The 21113-nt window shown below is 35.8% G+C and overlaps 1 long non-coding RNA gene and 1 other non-coding gene across 2 annotated transcripts in view; one reads left to right on the top strand and one right to left on the bottom strand.

Annotated features, from left to right (window-relative positions):
* Positions 1-21113, top strand: part of LOC126020055 (uncharacterized) — a 1004964-nt gene that overhangs the window by 966938 nt on the left and 16913 nt on the right. The gene's annotated exons all lie outside the window — the stretch shown is intronic.
* Positions 14825-14953, bottom strand: LOC126021046 (small nucleolar RNA SNORA24). The gene has a single exon (XR_007499664.1). It is a non-coding gene; the product is annotated as a small nucleolar RNA SNORA24 (small nucleolar RNA).

Raw genomic sequence — 21113 nt, 5'->3', positions numbered from 1 at the left:
CTACCATGCTGTTCATGCAGAAGGGATTTATGAAAAGAAGGAAAGAGCCTCAGAGTCATGATTGTATTCAGTTTTGGACAGATTGTGACAGAGATGGAAAAACTTTGCTACATCGAATCAGATGTAATAGGACTGCAACTGTAACCCTATACATTGCAGTGGTGGATGCTGCAAGTAGGTCCTCTCCAAGACTAAGTTCTGGATGTTTAAGCCACTGTAAGTGCATTCATAAAAATATTATTTCTAGACACCACAAATTGGCTTACATCTATATCACAAAGAGTAGTCTAGTCCCACCAGCTCATTCTTTTTCTAATATTGAACAGGAATTTTAATGATATTAAATTTTCATGTTTCAAGTAAATAATAGATTGACTAGAAAATTCTTAAAAATCAATTATTAATTCAATTACTCTTACTTTACAAGACATTTATCAGATAAATTATCAGATAAATAATGATAAAATACGTAGAGGATAAGTTTGTTTTAATTTTTTAACTACATTATCTTCATTTCCATCTCCTTTTCTCAAGTAACCTAAGTGCTATTATCAATATCTACTGATTTATCTTTTCTTTTTGGCCTGTTATTCATTTTATATCCTTATATTGCACTGATAGGTAAAATCACTGAATATCTGTTCCTTTCCATCTGATTCATTTTTGCTTCATGAAATTCCCTCAAACTACTTCCATTTTGTAGTAAATGGAAAAATTCCATCATTTTTATAGATTGATTCTCCTATCAATGAGTCCTCCAATGTGTAAATGAAAGCCGTCTATTCAGTCATCTATCAGTGGGCACTTTGCTTGCTACCAAGGTAGCATTCTAATATTGTATAACTGTAATAAAAACCATAATAAATACTCAAGGTGGATGTAACTTTTGTGTTCTAATTTTGATTTTTGTGTTCTTAAAAATGGATAACCCAAAGTGGAATTTCTGACCTACATAATAACATTATATTTAGCTTATAAAGGAAACTCCATACCTCTTTTCAAAATGATTGCACCAAAAGTGCGTATTTCTTTTACTGTCTTCTCGAAGATGTGTTGTTGCTTTTGGTAAGTCAATCTCATAGGTGTAGAACAGCATTTCATAATTATCTTTGTTTTTATTTTCCTAATTATCAATGACCATAACATCTTTTCAAACTAATGTACATTGTCAATTTTATATATTTGTTTATTTAAATTTTATAGATTGTTTTGTTGTCTTTGTTCAGTTGTATTAGTGATTGGTTTAAATTGTATTTTTAAAATTGTATGGTGAAAAACTATTTTTCCATTCAATAGACTGATTTTTCATCACACTTTTGCAGTTCAAATTTATTTTAATCTGTCTCCCTGATATATCTCAAGCTATTCAGGTCTATTCCATTGATCTGAAGGTCTCTCTTTATTCCAACATTATGCAGTTTTAATTACTATAGCATTATGTCCCCTCTCTTCCATTTCTTCCTTAAAGGCCAGTATATCCTTGTTGAGTTTTAGCCTGATTGATCTATCAAGAAATAGCAGAGCACTGTTGAAGTCTTCAATTGCTACTATATTACTGCTGTCTTTCTTTAAGTCTATTAGCAGTTGTATTAAGTATTTTGTTAAATCTCACTGGGTGTATATACGCTTAGGAGAGCGATTTAATTCTTCATGTAACACAATTATTATAAAATAACCTTCTCTGTCTCTTATGACCTCTTATAGCCCAATGTCTATAGCATATGATATTAATATGATCACCTAGCCTTTTATTTGTTTGTTTTTGTTTGGGGCTATCCCTGGTGGCACTCAGGGGTTATTCCTGATGGGGAATGGAGGACCATATGAAATGTCAATCATATGGGAGGGGCACATGCAAAGCAAACATCCTGCTCACTGTCCTATAGCTCTGGTCCCTACCCAGGCTTTTTTTTAATAATAATTTTTATTTTGACCAAAGTGGATTACAAATCTTTCACAGTAATAGTTTAGGTACATAGTGACATTGAATCAGGGCATTCCCATCACCAATGTTGTCCTCCCTCCACCCCTGTCCCCAGCATCCCTTTCTTTTGCCTCTTGGGCTGCTAGTATAAGTGGTTCCCTCTGTGTCTAGCTTGTTGTAGACTGAGTATCAATTTTGTTGTTGTTAGATTTGGATTTGGTGTTTAAGTCTGATCAATTTTTATTTCTACTCAATGTTCATATGACTGTTGGTTTTGGTACTCTCGATTATTTCCCCCTCAATTTGTGAGGCAGAACAAGATGGTTCAAGTTATGTGTTTCTGTTTGAAGGGAAGAAAAAACAAAATGGGGCAAAAATCAAACAAGCAAAAACAGGAGGAGTCCTTCTAGAGGCTATAAATATCAGTTTAAGAGAAGAAAGGGAAAAAGGAAGAAAAACATAACAATACAAAAAAAATCAAACAAAAAACCCGAAAAGCACCACAGCAATAAAGACCACACAATAACCATGGTCCTGAAAAAAAATCACAAAAAATACAACCAATGAGAAAAAAAACAAACAACAACAATAACAAAATCAAAAAAATTAATTTGTGCTTCTTTATTTTTGCATAGGCACAGTAAATAAATATTGGGGAGATTAGAAAGGGAATTCTCTTGACCTAAGAAATACAGGGTTTCTCTGACCTTGAAGTATAATGTCATAGGCTTAACTACTCTTTTACTCTCCTCTAGGTCCTTTTGTGATGTCTGGAAACTCCGTTCCAACATGGATGATAAAACCAGGCCTCTGTAGCTAGAGATCTTGGTCTTAAAATGGAGCCTACTATGGAGTCTTTCTTTACGATTCGAGAAGTTCTGTTCCATCACTGTTGTTTTAATCAGTCTTCTGTAGTTGGTGGTCTTGGTTTTTGCACTGATCCTAGGATGAAGCCTTGGATATACCTACCCAGGCTTTTTAAGTTAGCTGTTTGCTTAAAGAAATTGTCTTCCAACCTTCACCTTTGAGTCTCTGTTTGCTATGGGTATTCAAATGTGTTTCTTGCAAGCAGCAGAATTTTGCAATCAATTTTTCTGATCCATTTTTCCACTGTGTCCTTTCATGGGTGCATTTGATTAATGATATTAAGAGGGATTATTGTCATGAAATTTTGTGCCATATTTTGGTAGATATATGGTGTGTTTGTGGGATTTGTCTTGCCTTAAAATACCTTTTTCAGTTCTTTTAAGGTTGGTTTTGAGTCTATAAAGTTCCCAAGCTGTTGTTTATCTGTGAAGCTGTGTATCGTTTCTTCAAACATGAAGGAATGGAATATACAGATACACAATGTAATATTATGCCGCCGTCAGGAGAGAAGAAGTCATGAAATTTTCCTATACATGGATGTACATGGAATCTATTATACTGAGTGAAATAAGTAAGAGGGAGAGAGATAGACACAGAATAGTCTCACTCATGTATGAATTTTAAGAAAAATAAAAGACATTATTGTAATGATGCCCAAAGACAATAGAGATGAGGGCCAGAAGGAGCAGCTCATGAAATGAAGCTCATTGCAAAGAGTGGTGAGTGAAGTTATAGAAATAACTGACAACTATTATGGCAATGTTAATGAGTGAGAGAAGTGGAATGCCTGGCTCGAATACAAGTGAGAGGGAGGTTGGGAAATTGGTGATGGGAATGTTGCCCTGGTGAATGGGAATGTTTGTGTGTGTGTGTGTGTGTGTGTGTGTGTGTGTGTGTGTGTGTGACTGAAACTCTACTACAATCATGTTTGTAATTAAGGTGTTTAAATAAAATAAAAATAGGAAAAAGAAAAGAAAAACTGGTGTTGAGAGTAGACGTGCATTGCTCCTGATTTTAAAGGCTTTTTTGGTATTCTGTACTTAATATCATTAAGATGGTATTAGCTATGAATTTATAGTATATAGCTATTATTATGCTGGGATAAATTCCTTCTATCTTGATGTTATTGATAGCTTATCATAGATGAATAGTAAATTTTGTCAAATATTTTTCAGCACCTATTGATATTACTATCATTTTTGTCTTTCTTTGTATTTAGTGTATTATATAGTATGTATAGTGTATTATAGTGTATGTGGCTATTGAAACATCCTCAGGTGCCTGCAAAAAGTTATGCAGTACAATCTTTCAGATGTATTGTCTAATTCTATTTTCATGACTTTTGTTAAGAATTTTTACACCTATCCTCATTAATGTCATTAAAGATATTAGTCTGTGATTTTATTTTTCCTTATAATCTTGGGTTTTTGGTTTTTGTTTTGTTTGTTTTGTTTTGTGGGGGAACCAGAGTGATGTTGACTTCAGATAAAAATATTCTAGAGTATTTCTTCCTCATTTTATTGAAGAATCTGAGATGAATGATCTTATATTATGATCCCAAAGTTTTGTAAAATTTACTGAAATAGTCATTTAGCTCAATCCTTTAGTTTGGGGAAGGGGAGAAAATTTTTAATTAATTTTTATTTTCTATACTTAGAATCAGCCAATCTTCTTTCAATTTTGGTAGGATGTCTTTATTTTAAAATTGATCTGGATTATCAATATTATTGGCATAATGATTTGGACAGTAGCTTCTGAAGAAATAAGGTCTTCTTCTCTGTGAGGCCAGCTCTTCTTAGTGCACTTTTGGTTCTCTGTTCTCTCTGCTGTAGCTGAGTCCAGATATGTGGGTTCTGCTGCTCAGATCTTCCACAATGGTGCAGACAGAAGAGTGACTTAAGAGCTACAGGTGTGGACTGAGATCAGGCATTAGTCTCTACAGGTGTCGTGGGCCATTCCAAAGTTTCCAACCCTTCCTGGGAGCTCAGTTCTTCCAATCCTCTGCTTTTTTTTTTTCATGTTTTTCAGTTCACTCTGTTGATCATTTAGTTAAAAATAAAAGAAGATGGGTTTTGCATATCTATGCATCAGGCAACTTTCCAAAATCCTCCCGTAAATTTTCTTGTATCCTCCCCGTAAATTTTCTTGTAATTTCATGTAAATATATAACTGTTTACATATTTTTAATTTAAAAATTAAACCAACTCTTTCTTTAGTCCCCATTTATAGCTTTCATCCCTCACACACAAAAACTAAAAGGTAATTTTTTTCAGTTTAAACTTAAATATAATTCTTCAGAATATTATTTTTGTGCTTATAGAGAGCTTTTAATTACTTAAATGATCATATTAATAGAATAATAATTAAAGAAATTAGGTACATAAAATTGTGTAGATGAAAATTAAAATATCTTTAATTTATATATTAAGCCAAACAACATAAAATTGCTAGACAAAATTAAGTTTCCTATAGCTCTTATAAAAATAAGATAATGCACAAAAATGAACTGTTTTTTTGGTTATAATATTGCATACATTTAAATTTTGCATAGCATTTCTAAGTTTGAGTCAATTATTCACAATTTAAAAATGCTTTCTTCAGGGGTCCTCAAACTTTTTAAACAGGGGGCCAGTTCACTGTCCCTCAGACCATTGGAGGGTCTGATATAGTAAAAACAAAACTTATGAACGAATTATTATGCACACTGCATATATCTTATTTTGCAATGAAGAAACAAAACAGATACAAATACAATATGTGGCTCGCGGGCCACAGTTTGAGGACCACTGCGTCTAGATAGCAAACTTACCAAATGTAAAGATCACCATATAACATACAAAATGAATTAGAAAATATTTCAAAAGTACTAAAACAAAAGAGTTAAAGTGTCCACTGGATACTGGATAAAGAGTCCTCTGATTTAGGTAATAGAAGTAATAGAGCTGACCCATAGTTTATGCTACAGATTAAAGTTTGGTAGAAAACTCAGAAGGAAAAATATACTGAGACTATAGGAAGTGCTTCAAGGGGGGTTATTTAGCTCTGAGTAGTCAGTAAGGATAGATAAGTCTGAACTGCAAAGTAAATTAGAATGCTGTCATAGAAATTGACTATGAACAGAAATAAATTATAAATATAAATACAGAATTTTCTAAAAGGACTATGAAACTGAAATATGAAGAAAAGATTACTTGTAAATATCCCATGGGTATTTTTATTTCCTCCTTATGAATATTAACATAAATCTTCATAAGTTAAAGTGTGTGCCCTCATTATTAATTCAACACAATTAATTTCTTTCCATCTTCTCAAAGTGTCATTTCCTGATGGAATTTTTTCCTACTTGTCTCTGTTTTCTATTATCTTTCTTTAAATTAGGGGTTTTGTACCACTGCCATTGTATTCCTCACATTGCAAAACATTTCTAGTAAATTCTTAAAAAAATAAAAGCAAATTCCCCCCAAACATACTCTGGTTCTTTACACCCACTCCAGAAATTATACTTTCAGTTCCCAACTCTTTTCAAGATAGAATACAAATCAGGAATATAAAGTTGAAGTCTCTTACTGTATTCAACTCAAAGACTGTGAGCTAAGGCTATTTCTTTTCCCCAGAATCATTCTCTTCACAAAAAAATTTCTTCCAGGAAAATAGAGGTTTCTTCCTCTGCTTCCACCTTTGCAGAGTAGCCATCATATGCTATAGGCAAGCAACTTTCTCTACCTTCATTGTGTCAAGGAAATAAATATAAGTTTACTCATACTATCCCCTCAAATTCCCAAGTAAATTTCTTCAATATATGTGTAAAGATGATATAGTTAACAGTGCAGGAAAGTTTTGAGAGAATAAATTCAGAGTTCTTATCACAAGGAGAGATCATTTTCTTCCTTTTTATTCTATTGAAAAGATAAAAAAAAAGTTAGCTAAACTTACTGTGGCAATCATTTCACTATATATATATATGTCAAACCAGAAATTGTCAAACTTAAACTCAGTTTGTATTTATATTCATCACAAAATCTAAAATATTTATAAAACAGTATTTAGTTCACATATGTTATTTGTGTTTGATCATGAATCCTCTACATTTCTTCTTCACATTTCTGGTGAGAAGGCTTGAAATGTTACAGTGGTGGTAGAACTGGTTTTGGAATACTGAATACCAGAAATAACTGCATTATGAACAACTTTATAAGCCATGATGTCTAAAAATAAAGAAATTTAATTATAAAAAATTTAAAGCACATCTAAAGATAATGCACAGAAAAAAAATGAAATATCAATACTCACTTTGGCAGTACAAATTCTGAAATTGGAGCATTACAGAGAAAATTAGCCTGGCCCTTGCAAATTTATGAAGTGTTCCCTCTTTTTGATAACAGAGTCTTGATCACTATTGTAATCTCCTATTACCTAAGTTATAATGTAAGAATCCGAAGCATTATACAAGGTAAAAATAAAATACAAGTGACCTGAAGGAGCGCTGCAATATTCTAGAACATAATCACGAGCATCCAAAGCCTCAGTGCTGCACAGATATACCTACTTGCCACCCTATGGCAGAGCAAACTCTTCCCTATATTTCAGGGCGACTCTGATCACAATATTTTCAGTCTCACTCACTGTAAAGGGTTCCTTTTGGTGTTGCATTTCTACGTGAATTTGTATTAGCCATTTTTTTTCTTTCTTTTTTTATCAGTTTTAGGTCCATACCTGATGGTATGTCTTACTCCCGGCTCTGTGTTCAAAGATTGCTCCTTGAGCTGAGGGATGATATGGGATGCTAATGATCAAATCTGAGTAGGCCTTGTACAAAATAATTGGCCTACCCACTGCTCTATCTTTTGGGCCCCTGGTCATTCCCTTATGTAGCTTTTACTGGAAGCCTGACAACAACCTGTGTTTTAAAGTTTGTCTGTAGTTTTTATGGTTTTTCTCACATCTGTGCAAAGAACTCAAAGAAGGTTGTAATGAGCAGAGCAGAATCACTGCTGGTCTGTCTGTGGCTTTAAGATCTCCAGAGTGGAAGAAATAAAGGACTGTAGGTGCAGGACATTTTTCTCGTTATTCAAAAGAACATAGATGATTTAAAAGAAATGCACTGATGATAAAATTCACTAAAGAAAAATAAAGCTTTGACTTTATTTTGCCCTTGGCATCATTAAAAATTTTGACTAGACCAGCACCATGGAAAACAGCATATGATAAAATAAAGAAAAATCCAGTGATAAACTCTAGCTTGCCTAAAACTTAGTAAGATCTTTTTCAGAGATAGTATTTTATGAGCAAAAACATGGTATAGTTACCAAAATGTTTCTATCTCCAGTAGGAAATAGTAAATTAAGTCATCAATTCTGTAGACTTTAATAGTCCTCCTCTTTTTACGATTTATAAAAACCAATAAAAACATATCAACTTAAAATAAAAATCTGACCATTTTCATGAAATTATAATTTGACACTCTAATGCTTTAGGTGTGCTCATCCCTTAAGAAAATTCTAGATACTTAATAAAATAGTATTTTAGAGGGAAAATGTAGCTGGAAAGGAGAGAGTATAATGTAGGGCTCTAGTAAATCATTATCTCCACAAAATATTTAGAATCATAGGAGGAAATAAAATTCTCAATTAATATAAATCTTACTCAAAATTCAATTTTTATGAATTTCCCTTTGAAAATTAAATGTCATTTCTCTGGAAAACTTACTACATCAATAAAAGTTGTATTTTTTTGTATTATAGAAACATAACAAAATATTTTTAAAATTTGAGAACTTGGACTAATATTACAAGACGAAGAGTCAAAAGCAGATAAATTCAAGAAGTGGGGGAGGGAAGAGGGGATCAAGGAGGGTGAGAGGGAAACTAGTGACATTGGGGGTGGGAAATGTGCGCCGTGAACATTGTTGTACATTGTGTATGACTTAACTCAATCATGAACAACCACAGAGCTTAAATCAAAATTTTAAAATAAAAATATAATAGGGGCCAAGATTATGCTAGAAATGCTGCATAGAAAAAGTATTCAATGTATTTAAAAGTCTATGATGATGGAGAAGAAACAATATTGCACCTGTAGAAAATAAGGCCTACAAATTATCTACCAAAAATTGGTTTGACAGTAGTTTTGTTGTAAAGAAATCTGTTTTATTGGTGAGAATGAATTTTACCTCCTAGCTGACAGCAAGAAACTGAAAAACTGCAGAATATCAGTATAATTAGAGGTACTACAGGAAAAACCTGGGAGAGGAGAATTGAACTGTGTTTGGTTCCTTGTCTCAGTAGACAAGCTAATAAGAGCAATAAAAGTCCTTCTGGCCACATACTTCAACCCCGAAGGCCTTATAAAAGAAAATAGACAGAACGTAACTCCCAGGCCTTACTCTCCTGTAACTCTTGTTTTATTAACCTCATCATAAAGAGGTCTGTGTACATTAATCAATGTCCCTTGATACAAATATGTTTGTAAAATCAGTCAAATGAAATAGCCCATCAAATTAATGATGTGTATTGTAAAAGCACTAAGAAAACTTATATGATCAGATGTGGGGACTATAAGGCTCAGTGAAAGCAAAACTTTCCTCAGCCTGGCTTTTGGCTGCAAACTATACCACATGCTAGCAAGCACTTTGAACCTGAGATCAGCATTGGTCAACCAATAAACAAAACCAGAATTTTGCTGTCCAGTTCTGATTCTCAAAATGAAGAAGACTTGAGACACTAGGTCATGAGCTTCTTGAAAGAAGCCTCATTGTTGAACAACAGGCACGTAAAAAAGGTTTACCACCTCATGTTACCAGAGAAGTGAAAGTCAACTGGATATCAACCTCAATTGTATATTACCTCATACCTCTGAGAGTGACTAAATTGCAAAAGGTAAGAATAGCAAGTGTTGGAGAAGATACATATTTGCACCTCTGTATATGTAAATATACAAATTGGTACAAATATAAATTGGTGCAACCATTGGAAAAAAAGTTTGGAGATGATTTAGATGACTCAAGAAAACAGAAGTTGGGCCAGAGCTGTGGTGCAAGTGGTAGGGTGTTTGCCTTGCCCTCACTAACCTAGGACAGACCGCGGTTCAATCCCCCAGAGTCCCATACGGTCCCCCAAGCCAAGAGCGATTTCTCAGTGCATAGCCAGGAGTAACCCCTGAGCATCACCAGGTACCCCCCCCCAAAAAAAGAAAGAAAATAGAAGTTACCTATGTTGTTTTTATCCCCCTGCTGGATATTTACTCAAAGAAACCCACTACTAGTTCAAGGCAATATATACATCCCCATATTTATTGTAACTTTCTTTGTAGTAGCCAAAAGCTAGAAAAAAATCTACTTACTCATGAGGAGATGAATATATAAAGAACATGAAGCACGTTGAACAATGTGTAATTTTTTTAAAGATAAAATTATGCAATATAGTTTTTTTCTTTTCTTTAATAATTGTGACATGTTTTGTTTGGAGAATTACACTTTAAAAATCTGTACTCCTGGAAAAATCCATTAGAAAGGAAGCTTCTTCTCTTTGGTTAAAAAAAAAATGTACCCACAATGGAATACTATGCAGCTTAGGAGAAGAGAAGTCGTGCAACTTGCTTATACATGGAAGGATATGAAAATTATTAATGTTGAATGATATGAGTCAGAGGGAGAGAGATATAGAGTAATCTCACTCATTTGTGGGATATAAGAAAAATAATAGATATTATGGTAATAATACCCAGAGTTGATAAAGATGAGGATAAGGAGGACTAGTCCATAGTAAAAAGCTTGTCACAACGAGTGGTCAGTACAGTTTAGGATAGTAAATGGTTCACAGTGACAGTGATGGTTGGAAATGATTACTCTGGACAAGAACTAGGTGCTGAAAAGGAATAAAATTATATAGATGGTACTCCTTAATTAACAATAGTACAAACCACAGTATCAATAAAGAAAAGAGGAGAGAAATAAAATGCCTGTCCCAGAGGCAGGCAGGAGAGGTTGGTGGGAGGAAAACTTGAGATATTGATGGTGAAAACTGTGCACTGTATTGCAAACCAAAGTGTATAAAAGGAAAAAAAAAAGGAAGAGAGGAAAAATTGAGAAAGAGAGAGAATAAAATGTATGCCCCAGAGACAGAAAGAGGAGAGGGATTAGGGAGGGTGAGAGGGAAATTGGGACATTGGTGGTGGTAAATGCACACCGGTGAAAGTTGTTGTACATTGTATGACTACAACTCAATCATAAACAACTTTATTTGTGTTTAAAAAAGCGTATTATGAACAACCTTGTAACCACCGTTTTTAAATAAAATATTAACAGTTGAAAAAAAAAGAAGTGCCCCATGATTTGGTTTCCATGGCTTCCTTCCACATGAAAACCCCTACATTTCTGCCTATTGCCTCTTCAAAGGAGCTTTGACAGGCTCCCGAGAGTCTCCTTTAGAGCCACTGATCCTGGAGTAGCAACAACTAACAGGCAACCTGGTCACCCTTTCCCAGTCTGCAGGGATGTCTGGCTCAAGGTCCTAAGAAGTCCCCCGAAGCTCCTAGACTGTTGTTTACAGCAGAAACACACAGTCATCCCTTAGTACTGCCAGGTTATTACACCCCTTTTCCGCCCCCCACAAGCTTCTTTCAACATAAGTGCTTCTCTTTCAGTTCAAAAATGACCCTGAAAGGGAAAAAAGAGAAAATGGGCTCTAAGGAGTCCTCAGCTATTAAGTCATTCCAAGCATGGAGAATCCACAGTGGCTTCATCTCCCATTTCTTCCTATTATGAGTGCAACTTGCTGAACAAAATAGCCTGTCTCTTAGCTGTTTTTTTGTTTTGTTTTGTTGTTGTTGTTGTTTGCTTCTTCAAAAAGTTAACATGGCTTCAAATGCAATTTTTTTTCCTCTCTCCTGTTCATCTTGGTTCTGTAAGCAGACTGCTGCTCTTCCTGTGCTGTCATCCCAGTAAGTGAAGTCTCAATTAACCAGCCTACTGGTGATTACCATCTTGTCACTTCACTGTTCAGACTTTCTTTATTTTCCTAGAGTAAGCCAGCCCCCTTCCTCTCCTCTTTCCTCCCTCCAAACCTCTCTTGCTAAAACTGGAGCCATCAAGATCTCAAGCTGTGTGATTCTGCAGAGGATGGATAGCTGATGAGTTGCCTTTTCCAGTAGATTCAGACATACTTTCATATAACAAATGTCTGTGGATGAAAGTCTTTTTTCTACTGGAACTCCAGAAGTCTAAATTGTCCCAGTGAGACAGACCCTCTTGTGAGCCTATAGGCCAAAGGAATTTGGATGGAACCAGGAAATCCAAAATCAGACTTGAACCTTTTCAGCTAATGTTTTGAAAAAGAGCAGGAGAATTCAGGTTCTTCCTTTTTATGATGAAAGGTGAAGCCATTCACCAGTAAAATTCATCTCCGAAGTTAAAGCAAAGCTCTTATTGCTGTCTTCTGGCTCTGTCAGTAACTAAGTGGCCAAATAGAACCATGTGACATCTTGACATCAGATCAGAGAAGGAACCCCTAGGACAATGATAATGGGAAGCTATCCCTCTGGGTGCTAAACAAAGGTAAAGTGATATGCAGGATACTCTTTCAGTAACAATATTGCAAACCGCAGTATCTAAAAGGTAAAAAAGAAAAGTGTTTGCCATGGAGGCAGGCTGGAGATAGAAGGGAGGTACATAGAGGAAGGGATGTGAACTCCAGTGAAGGGATGAGTACTCAAAATTGTGCAACTGAAATCCAATCATCACAACTTCGTATGTCAGTGATTCAGTATTTTTAAAGTAGACTAAACATTTGGTTCAGTTAAAAGTACAGATTTGTTCTATTCTGAAAGTTTATTATACGTAAAGTTTTTCATTTCCTCTACTGCATTTTTCAGTCCCATTATTGCAGTTTGGAGTTTTCTGATTTCTATATTTGTGGTCTATTCAGAGCGATCTATGCTTTCTTTGAGTTCTACGAACATCCTCCATATTTCTATTCCAAACTCCTTACCTGAGAGGTTAATAGGTGGTTGGCATTTTTTTTTTTTTTGGTCATCAGAGCTGTCACCTTCATTCTCTATGCATGCTGTCCTATCCTGCGTTGTTTCCCCATTGCCACACTTGAAGTGTGATTCTTACTCCTTGTTGCAATGGGATTCATGTTCCTGTGTTCTTCTTTGATTGTCACTGGGGATCAGGAAGTAGTCCCAGGTGTCGCTTTTAAAAGAGTCCGCTGTAGCCCCAGGCCAGAATTATCCCCTCTTGTGGGCAGAGGCATTCCTACCTGAAGTCAGGCGATGAAGAGCTGTATTTGCTGTGTTCTTTGATTGACCTGTCATGGGAATTATAGGAATTTCATTAAATATGTACAATGTTTTAGGAAGTGTTGATATTCTAATGATGTTAATCCTCCCAATCTATGAGCAGGGTATTTTCTTGTGTTCTCTTTTATTTCTTAAAGTAGTATTTTGTACTTTTCTTTATACAGCTTTTTCATCTCTTCAGTTAAGTTGACTTCAAGGCACTTGATTTTTAAGGCATAATTGTGAATGACATTTTCTTTTTAATATCTTTTTCCTCTCTTTAATTATGTGTGTACAGGTAAGTCATGGATTTTTGTGTAGCTTGCCACTTTACTATAAAAATTTATTATTTCTAGAAGCTTTTTTGTTTGTGCTTGTGTGTGTGGAGTCTTTAAGATTTTCTATATACAGTATCATGTCATCTGCAAACAATTAGAGCTTCCCTTATTCCTTTCCTATATGGATGCCATTGATGTATTTTTCTTGCCTAATTACTACAGCAAGTATGTCCAGTACTATATTGAATAGAAGTGGTAAGAAGGGACAAACTTGCCTTGTGCCAGATCTTAGTGAAAAGGCTTTTAGTTTTCCCCATTTAACATAATATTTGCAATAGGTTTGTAATAAAGGGATTTAACAATATTGATAAAAAGTTTCTTTAATTCCCATCTTATTGAAAGTTTTTTATCATGAATGGATGTTGGACCATGTCAAATGCTTTTTTCAGCATTTATTGATAAAATCATATAGTTTTTGTTTTTCTTTTATTCATATAGTGTATTACATTGTTTGACTTGTATATAAACCATCCCTGAATTCTTGAAATGAATCCTGCTTGGTCATAATATATAAGTTCTTCATGAGTTGTTGGATTTTGTTTGCTAGTATTTTGTTAAGGATCTTTGCATCTGTTATCATCAAGGATATGAACCTATAATTCTCTCTCTCTCTTTCTTTTGTGGTGTCTTTGCTTTTGGTATCAGGGTGATGTTGGCTTCATAGAAACTATTTGGGAGTGTTTCAGTTTCTTCAATTTCCTGGAAGAGTTTTAAGAGGATTGATTGCCAGTCTTTAAAGACTTGAAAGAATTCACTAGTGAATCCATCTTGACCTGGGCTTTTGTTTGGGGAAGCTTTTTGATTATCTTTCATTTTCTTCAATAATGTTAAGTCTATTCAAGTATTCCAGATCATCTTGTAGGAGTTGTAGGAGTCCAGAATTTATCCAATTTATCAGGTTCTCCTGTTTTGTGGCAGAGAAATTTTCAAAGTAGTCTCTTATTACCCTTTGAATTTCTGTAGTGATTGTAGTTATATCCCATTTTCACTTCTGTTTCTGCTTACTAAGTTTCTCTCCCTTTCTGTATAGGTTTGTTTATCTTGTTTATTTTTTTAAAGAACCAACTCTTGATTTCATTTATCTTTTGAATTGTTTTTTGGGTGTTCAGTTTATTAATTTCTGCTCTTCATTTTATTATTTCCTTCTACCTGATTATGTTCAGCTTATTTTGTTAGATCATTTTCCAATTTCCTTAGCTATGCCATTATTTTATTTATGTAAGGCTTTTCTTCCTTTCTTTTCTTTTTATTATTTTTTTAATCCAAATGTACAGGTCTAATCTGAAAATATACAAATGCGCGCACTTTTATTATTTTTCTTCATCACTCCAGCAACAATCCTGCTGCCTTTGTAATAATATATGAGTAACAGACGGTCGCCCCACAGCCCAGCACTCCGCTACAAATTCATGGCATCTTGAGATGTCCCTTGTGCAAGTCAGAATCTGCTACCAATGGAGCGGTACAGCTTTGCCAATCACAAGGACTTGCTCTTCCATGCCTAGGAAGGGAGACTGCCACCGTCGGCAGGTCCCATAGACACATGGGTTTTTCTTCCTTTCTGATGAGTGTTTGTAAAGCAATACATTTCCCTTTTAATAACTTTTTCTGTGTCCCATAGATTCTGATAATTTGTCTCTTCATTCTCATTTATTTCCAGTAATCTTTTGATTTCCTCTTGGATTTCATCTCTGACCCAGTGAAATGTTTAATTTCCAGGTTTTAAAGTTATTTCTCCATGTCTGCTTGTAATTCACCTCTATTTTTAGTGCTTTATTTTCTGAGAAAATAGCAGAAACAATTTCTGTCCTCTTGATTTTATAGAGATATGTTCTTTGGGTCAGTATGTGGTCTATGTTGGATAACATCCATGTGCATATGTGTGTATATATGTACAAATATACACATATATATACACACTAAGCTACTCTCTTCTATTTCTTACTTCAGAGCTAGTATATCTTTATTAAGTTTTAGCCTGGTTGACCTATCAACAGGTGACAAGGTGGTGTTGAAGTCTCTCACAATTACTATGTTTCTACTGATGTCTTTGCTCAAGTTTATCAGCAGTTGTTTTAAGTAATTTTCTGGCCCATCATTAGATGTATATATGTTTAGAAACATGATTTCTTCTTGGTGTATATACCCCTTAATTATTAAGAAATGCCCATTTCTGTCTCTTATAAACTTTTTAAGCCTAAAGTTTGTGTCGATAGAAACTATTCTTAAAGGCAGATCTGCCCCTTCCTTCTTTCTGTTGTCCACTTCCATCTGCCTACATAGGAGAGTCCACCAACACCTTTATTGGACTGACATTCTTTCTGTCTCTGTCTTGGTCTCTGTCTCTTTCTCCTCCCATCCCCACCCCTCAGGGTCATGGCAATGTCCTCTAACACTGGACTTGTCACTTTGAACTCATGGAAGGCATTTCTTGCTGCCTTCTGCGTGAAGGCAAACATTCTCACTTGAATAGGGTGTGAGTATATGAGTAAGTCTACGTGAGTGTGAGTGTTGTGTGTGTGAGTGAGAGTGTGTGCATGAGAGAGAGAGAGAAAGCATGGATTTTCTAAAACTGAATTTGAATTCTAACCTCCCAATACTATAGACTTTTTCTTCAGGCTAAGTTTTATCTGTGAAACCTTTGAATCAATTCACTGGCACTCTGTCAATCTGTCCTGGACAATGCAGAGGTGGGGAGAGGGAACTCTGTAGCCTTAAATGTCTGTCAGGGAAGGAATGTGTAATCATCTCTCATTATTGATTAGTTTTGTGAACACAGCTCCCAGGCTTATGGTTGTGAGATTCAGATTTTACTTCAGAAGCCCATTAGAGGCCTATTCCTGACCCAGCTGCCCTTAAACAAACATGTAGATTCTCTCCCTTTACAATTATTACACTCAGTGGAGACAGGAGTTGTTTTATTAGTCTTTATGATCTGGGGTAGCCAGGATTCTGGGCATGTCTCTGTGCTCTGTATCTCCATTTCCCCAGGCCATCCCCAGCTGTAAGATGGTCCTGATGCTGCTGATTGTATTTGTGAAGAGCTTGAGAGGCAGGCACCAGTGACAACCCAGAGAGTCCCCAAACAATGAGGCCTGCACCCTTTCCAGCCCTTTAAGGATGAGACAATTGGGAGAGGGGTCAAGATAGAACAGTTTACTAATTCTTTTTTCTCTACAAACCTTTTCTTTCTTTCTCTCCCCATTTACAGTCCTTTTCTTTAATCCTCTGAAAATCTCCATTATTAATCTCTGCTCTGACTATTGACATTGATGAAAAAATCCATATTACTCACACCAGAGAGGTTTAGACAAAACAAAACAACATACAGACTAAAAGATAAAGAGTCTATCTCTGCTGTCAACTGTGCCTGACGTCCATGTGCTTGTGCCTAAGATCACCAGGGATCATGGTGGTCTTAACAACCAGAGCTTATTGCTTTGTTTTGATGAAAAAGAGACAGTCCATGGAGAACTGTGACATCTCAGTGATATGGGGACTGAGAAAGAAATTTATTAATGGATTTTCATTGTGCTAGGTATTTTTGAAAGAGTTCAGTTGGGATAAATCTACTTTAATGCATTTCAGCAAGAAAGAAGAAAGACCAGGCCCAAGCTAAAGTCATACTTATTAAGTACAGCAATCACTCAGCAGAAAAGAGAAATGCTTTGGGCTTAAACACTGTTAAAGGTTTGTCTGAAGATGTGTCTGGCTATCATCTGATCTTTTTTTGTTGCCTATAAGCATAGGGTTGTGTTGAATAATAGTGATAGCTTGTAACATATTCAGGAGGAGGATACCAGGTTCTGATTGGAAACACCTGGTGGACCTCAGAAATAGGGGCTGTTCTCTTCTTCCTTGTGGCTTAACTACAAAGGTTCACATTAATCCCACACCACGTAGAAAATGGCCTATCAGTGATCTGCTCCAAAGGATGAATGTGGATGCTGTCACTTGTTCCAAATTTAGTCCCATTTTTGTCCTATGTATCTGGTCTAATGTATCTTTAGTCCTATGTTCCAATTGGTCAAAACTCAGAGGAAAGAAGGTCTGGGACTAGGAGCCCAGAAACCTGGGGATGAATAACCTTTGTGAGTAGACACAGAGGCCCCCATCTGAAGTAGCAAGGACATATGGGTGACACACAGTCAGTAGAAATAGCATGTGGATCTTTGGTCCTAGATGGGACAAAAATTAGTCAGACTCTGGGTTCAAGAGTCTCAGCTAGGAGGGTGTGCCTTCATTCTGGGAAGAACTTACCCAAATATGGAAAGCACTGATTGACAGGGTTTTTAGCTACAGGCACATGGCACAATATTTTGCAATCACTTGGGCATGCTATTTTCTTTAAACGTGACTTACTCCAGAACTACTTTAAGAGGACGAAAACCACAGAATACTCATGTATGAATCTTGGCTAAACTTTTAATACTGGGCTTCCTAGAGGCACTAAACCTAAACTTTAATCCTCTGATTACTACGGTCAAGTAGGTTTTTATCACAGGCATGCAAGGATGGTTTAACATCCATAAATCTAACAACATAATACTCAACATCAACAACAAGAAAAATAAAAATCACATGATCAGATCAATAGATGCAGAGAAAGCATCCAAAGGTCCAACACCCATTCTTGATAACAACTCTCAGTAAGAAGGGAATTAAAGGAATGTTTCTCAATATAGTTCAGGCCATCTACCACAAGCCAATGGCAAATATCATCAATGGAGAAAAACTAAAAAGCCTTTCTTCTAAATTCTGGTTCAATAAAAGGCTGTCCTCTCTCACTACTCCTATTCAACATAGTACTGGAAGTACTTGCTATAGTGATTAGGCAAGAAAAAGATATCATACTCTGCTTATGGATTGGCAGGGAGTATTGCCAATCAAACAATTCTAAAATTCATTTAGAACAATAAACACCTTCGAATAGCTAAAGCAATTCTTGGGAAATAAGAATAGGAGGCATTACTTTCCCCAACTTTAAACTATATTACAAAGCAATGGTTATCAAAGAAGCATGGATTGGAATAAAGACAGACCCTCAAATCAGTGAAATAGGCTCTACTACTCAGAGAATGTTCCCCAGACATACAATCACCCAATAAATCCTAAATGGAGAAAGGAAAGCCTCTTCAACAAGTGATGTTGGCACAACTGGTTAGCCACTTGCTAAAAAAAGTGAACACAGACCCCTGCTAACATCATGTATGAAGGTAAAATCCAAGTGGATTAAAGACTTTGATATCAGACTTGAAACTATAAAGTATATAGAAAAAACATAGGTAAATCATTCCATGACATTGAGACTAAAGGTATCTTTAAGGAGGAAACAGTACTCTCCAAACAAGTGGAAGCAGAAATAAACAGATGGGAATATATTAAGCTGAGAAGCTTCTGTATCTCAAAGGAAATAGTGCCCAGGACACAAGAGTCACTTACGGAGTGGGAAAAAATATTCACCCAATCAGATAAGAGGCTAATATCCCAAATATACAAAGGCACTGACAGAACTTTACAAGAAAAAAAATCTAATCCCATTCAAAAAATGGGGAGAAGAAATGAACAGACACTTTGACAAAGAAGAAATACAAATGGTCAAAAGGCACATGAAAAAAATGCTCTGCATCACTAATCATCAGGAAGATGCAAATCAAAACAACTATGAGGTACCATCTCACACCACAGAGATTGGTGCACATCACAAAGAATGAGAACAAGCAGTGCTGGCAGGGATGCAGAGAGAAAGGAACTCTTATTCACTGCTGGTGGGCAAGCCGTCTAGTCTAACCTCTATGGAAAGTGATATGGAGATTCCTCCAAAAGCTGGAAATTGAGCTCCCATACAATCTTGCTATACCACTCCTAGGAATATATCCTAGGAACACAAAAATAAAATACAAAAAAATCCCTTTCTCTCACCTATATTCATTGCAGTGCTATTTACAATAGCCAGACTCTGGAAACAACCAATATGTCCTTCAACAGATGAATGGCTAAAGAAACTGTGATACATATATACAATGGAACATTATGCAGCTGTCAGGAAAGATGAAGTCATGAAATTTTCCTATACATGAATGTAATGGAATTGATTATGCTGAGTGAAATAAGTCAGTGAGAGAGAGAGAGATGCAGAATAGTCTCCCTTATCTATGGGTTTTAAGAAAAATAAAAGACATTTTTGCAATAATTCTCAGAGCAAAGAGAGGAGAGCTGGAATGTCCAGCTCATGACATGAAGCTCACAACAAAGAGTGGTGAGTGCAGTGAGAGAAATAACTACACTGAGAACTATCATAACAATGTGAATGAATGAGGGAAGTAGAAAGCCTGTCTAGAGTGCAAGTAGAGGTGGGTTGGGGCGGAGGGAGATCTGGACATTGGTCATGGGAATGTTGCACTGGTGAAGGGAGGTGATTTTTACATGACTGAAACCCATCTACAACTTTAAAAAAAACTTCCCTTTGTCAATTAGGACCTTTAAAAACTTGATACCTTCCTAGGTCTCAGGATTTGTTAACAAGGGGGATGTAGTATGATAAGGTCCAACATCCATTCTTGATATAAAAAAAAAAACCTCTCATCAAGATGGGAATGGAAGGAACTTTTCTCAATATAGTCAAGGCCTTCTACAATAAGACAATGGCAAATATTATTCTCAATGGAGATAAACTAAAAGCCTTTCCTCTAAAATCTGGTAAAGACAAGGCCGCCCTCTCTCACCACTCCTATTCAACATAGTGTTGGAAGTTCTTGCCATAGCAATTAGGCAAGAAAAAGATATCAAGGAAAATATGTTTGCCTTGCATGTGGCTGACCCAGGATGGATCTCGTTTTGATCCCCAACGTCCCTTGTGGTCCCCCAGGCCAGGAGTGATTTTTGAGTGCATAGTCAAGAGTAACCCCTGTGCATCACTGGGTGTGACCTCCAAAAAACCAAACAAAGAATAAAAGGCCAGGTTGGCCATACTTATATGAGACAATATAGCTTCAAGTTTAAATGAGGTGTAACAGACAGATGATCATTTTTTAATGATCAAGGGATCAATTTATCAAGAAGAACTCACACTAATAAGACTAATGATGAACTATGAAAATATTTAAAACTACTAGTAGGCATGAAGGAAGACACTGATAACATCATAATAGTGGTAAGAGAAATTAACACTCTTCTATCATGCTGGGTAGATCAAGTAGGCAAAAACTCAACAAGGAAACACTAATTTTAAAGGACAAAATGGAAGAAATGGGTCTACAGACATATATGGCCCTTTCTCCCCCTAAAAGTTGAATACATAGTCTTCTCCAGTGCACATGGGATATTCTTCAAGATAGACCACACACTATACTCAGTCACAAAATATATCACCATATAATCAAAAACATAAAAATCATGTAAACTATCTTCCTAGACCACCATATTTGGAGAAATGGAAATTAATCACAAACACAAAGAGTAAAAAAACACTAAACTTCAATAGCCACAATGTCAGCCTCTTTCTACAGTAACAGAAATATAAATAGTTGTATTAATGCTCATTTTGATTCCAATAGGGGGATCACTACCACTCTGAAGAATGAGTGGGAGAGCAGAACAAAACTCAGATGCGGCACCAAGAGACGAACAGACTGTCAGAACCTCCTGACTGCATGCTGGTACCATACATGTGCTCTCATTCTTACCTACTCCTGGGCTAACTCCCAGCT

This window comes from Suncus etruscus, chromosome 10 (assembly GCF_024139225.1).
Source record: "Suncus etruscus isolate mSunEtr1 chromosome 10, mSunEtr1.pri.cur, whole genome shotgun sequence".
NCBI lineage: Eukaryota > Metazoa > Chordata > Mammalia > Eulipotyphla > Soricidae > Suncus > Suncus etruscus.
The sequence above is the reverse complement of the archived record's forward strand: the minus strand, read 5'-3'. Positions and strand labels throughout refer to the sequence as shown.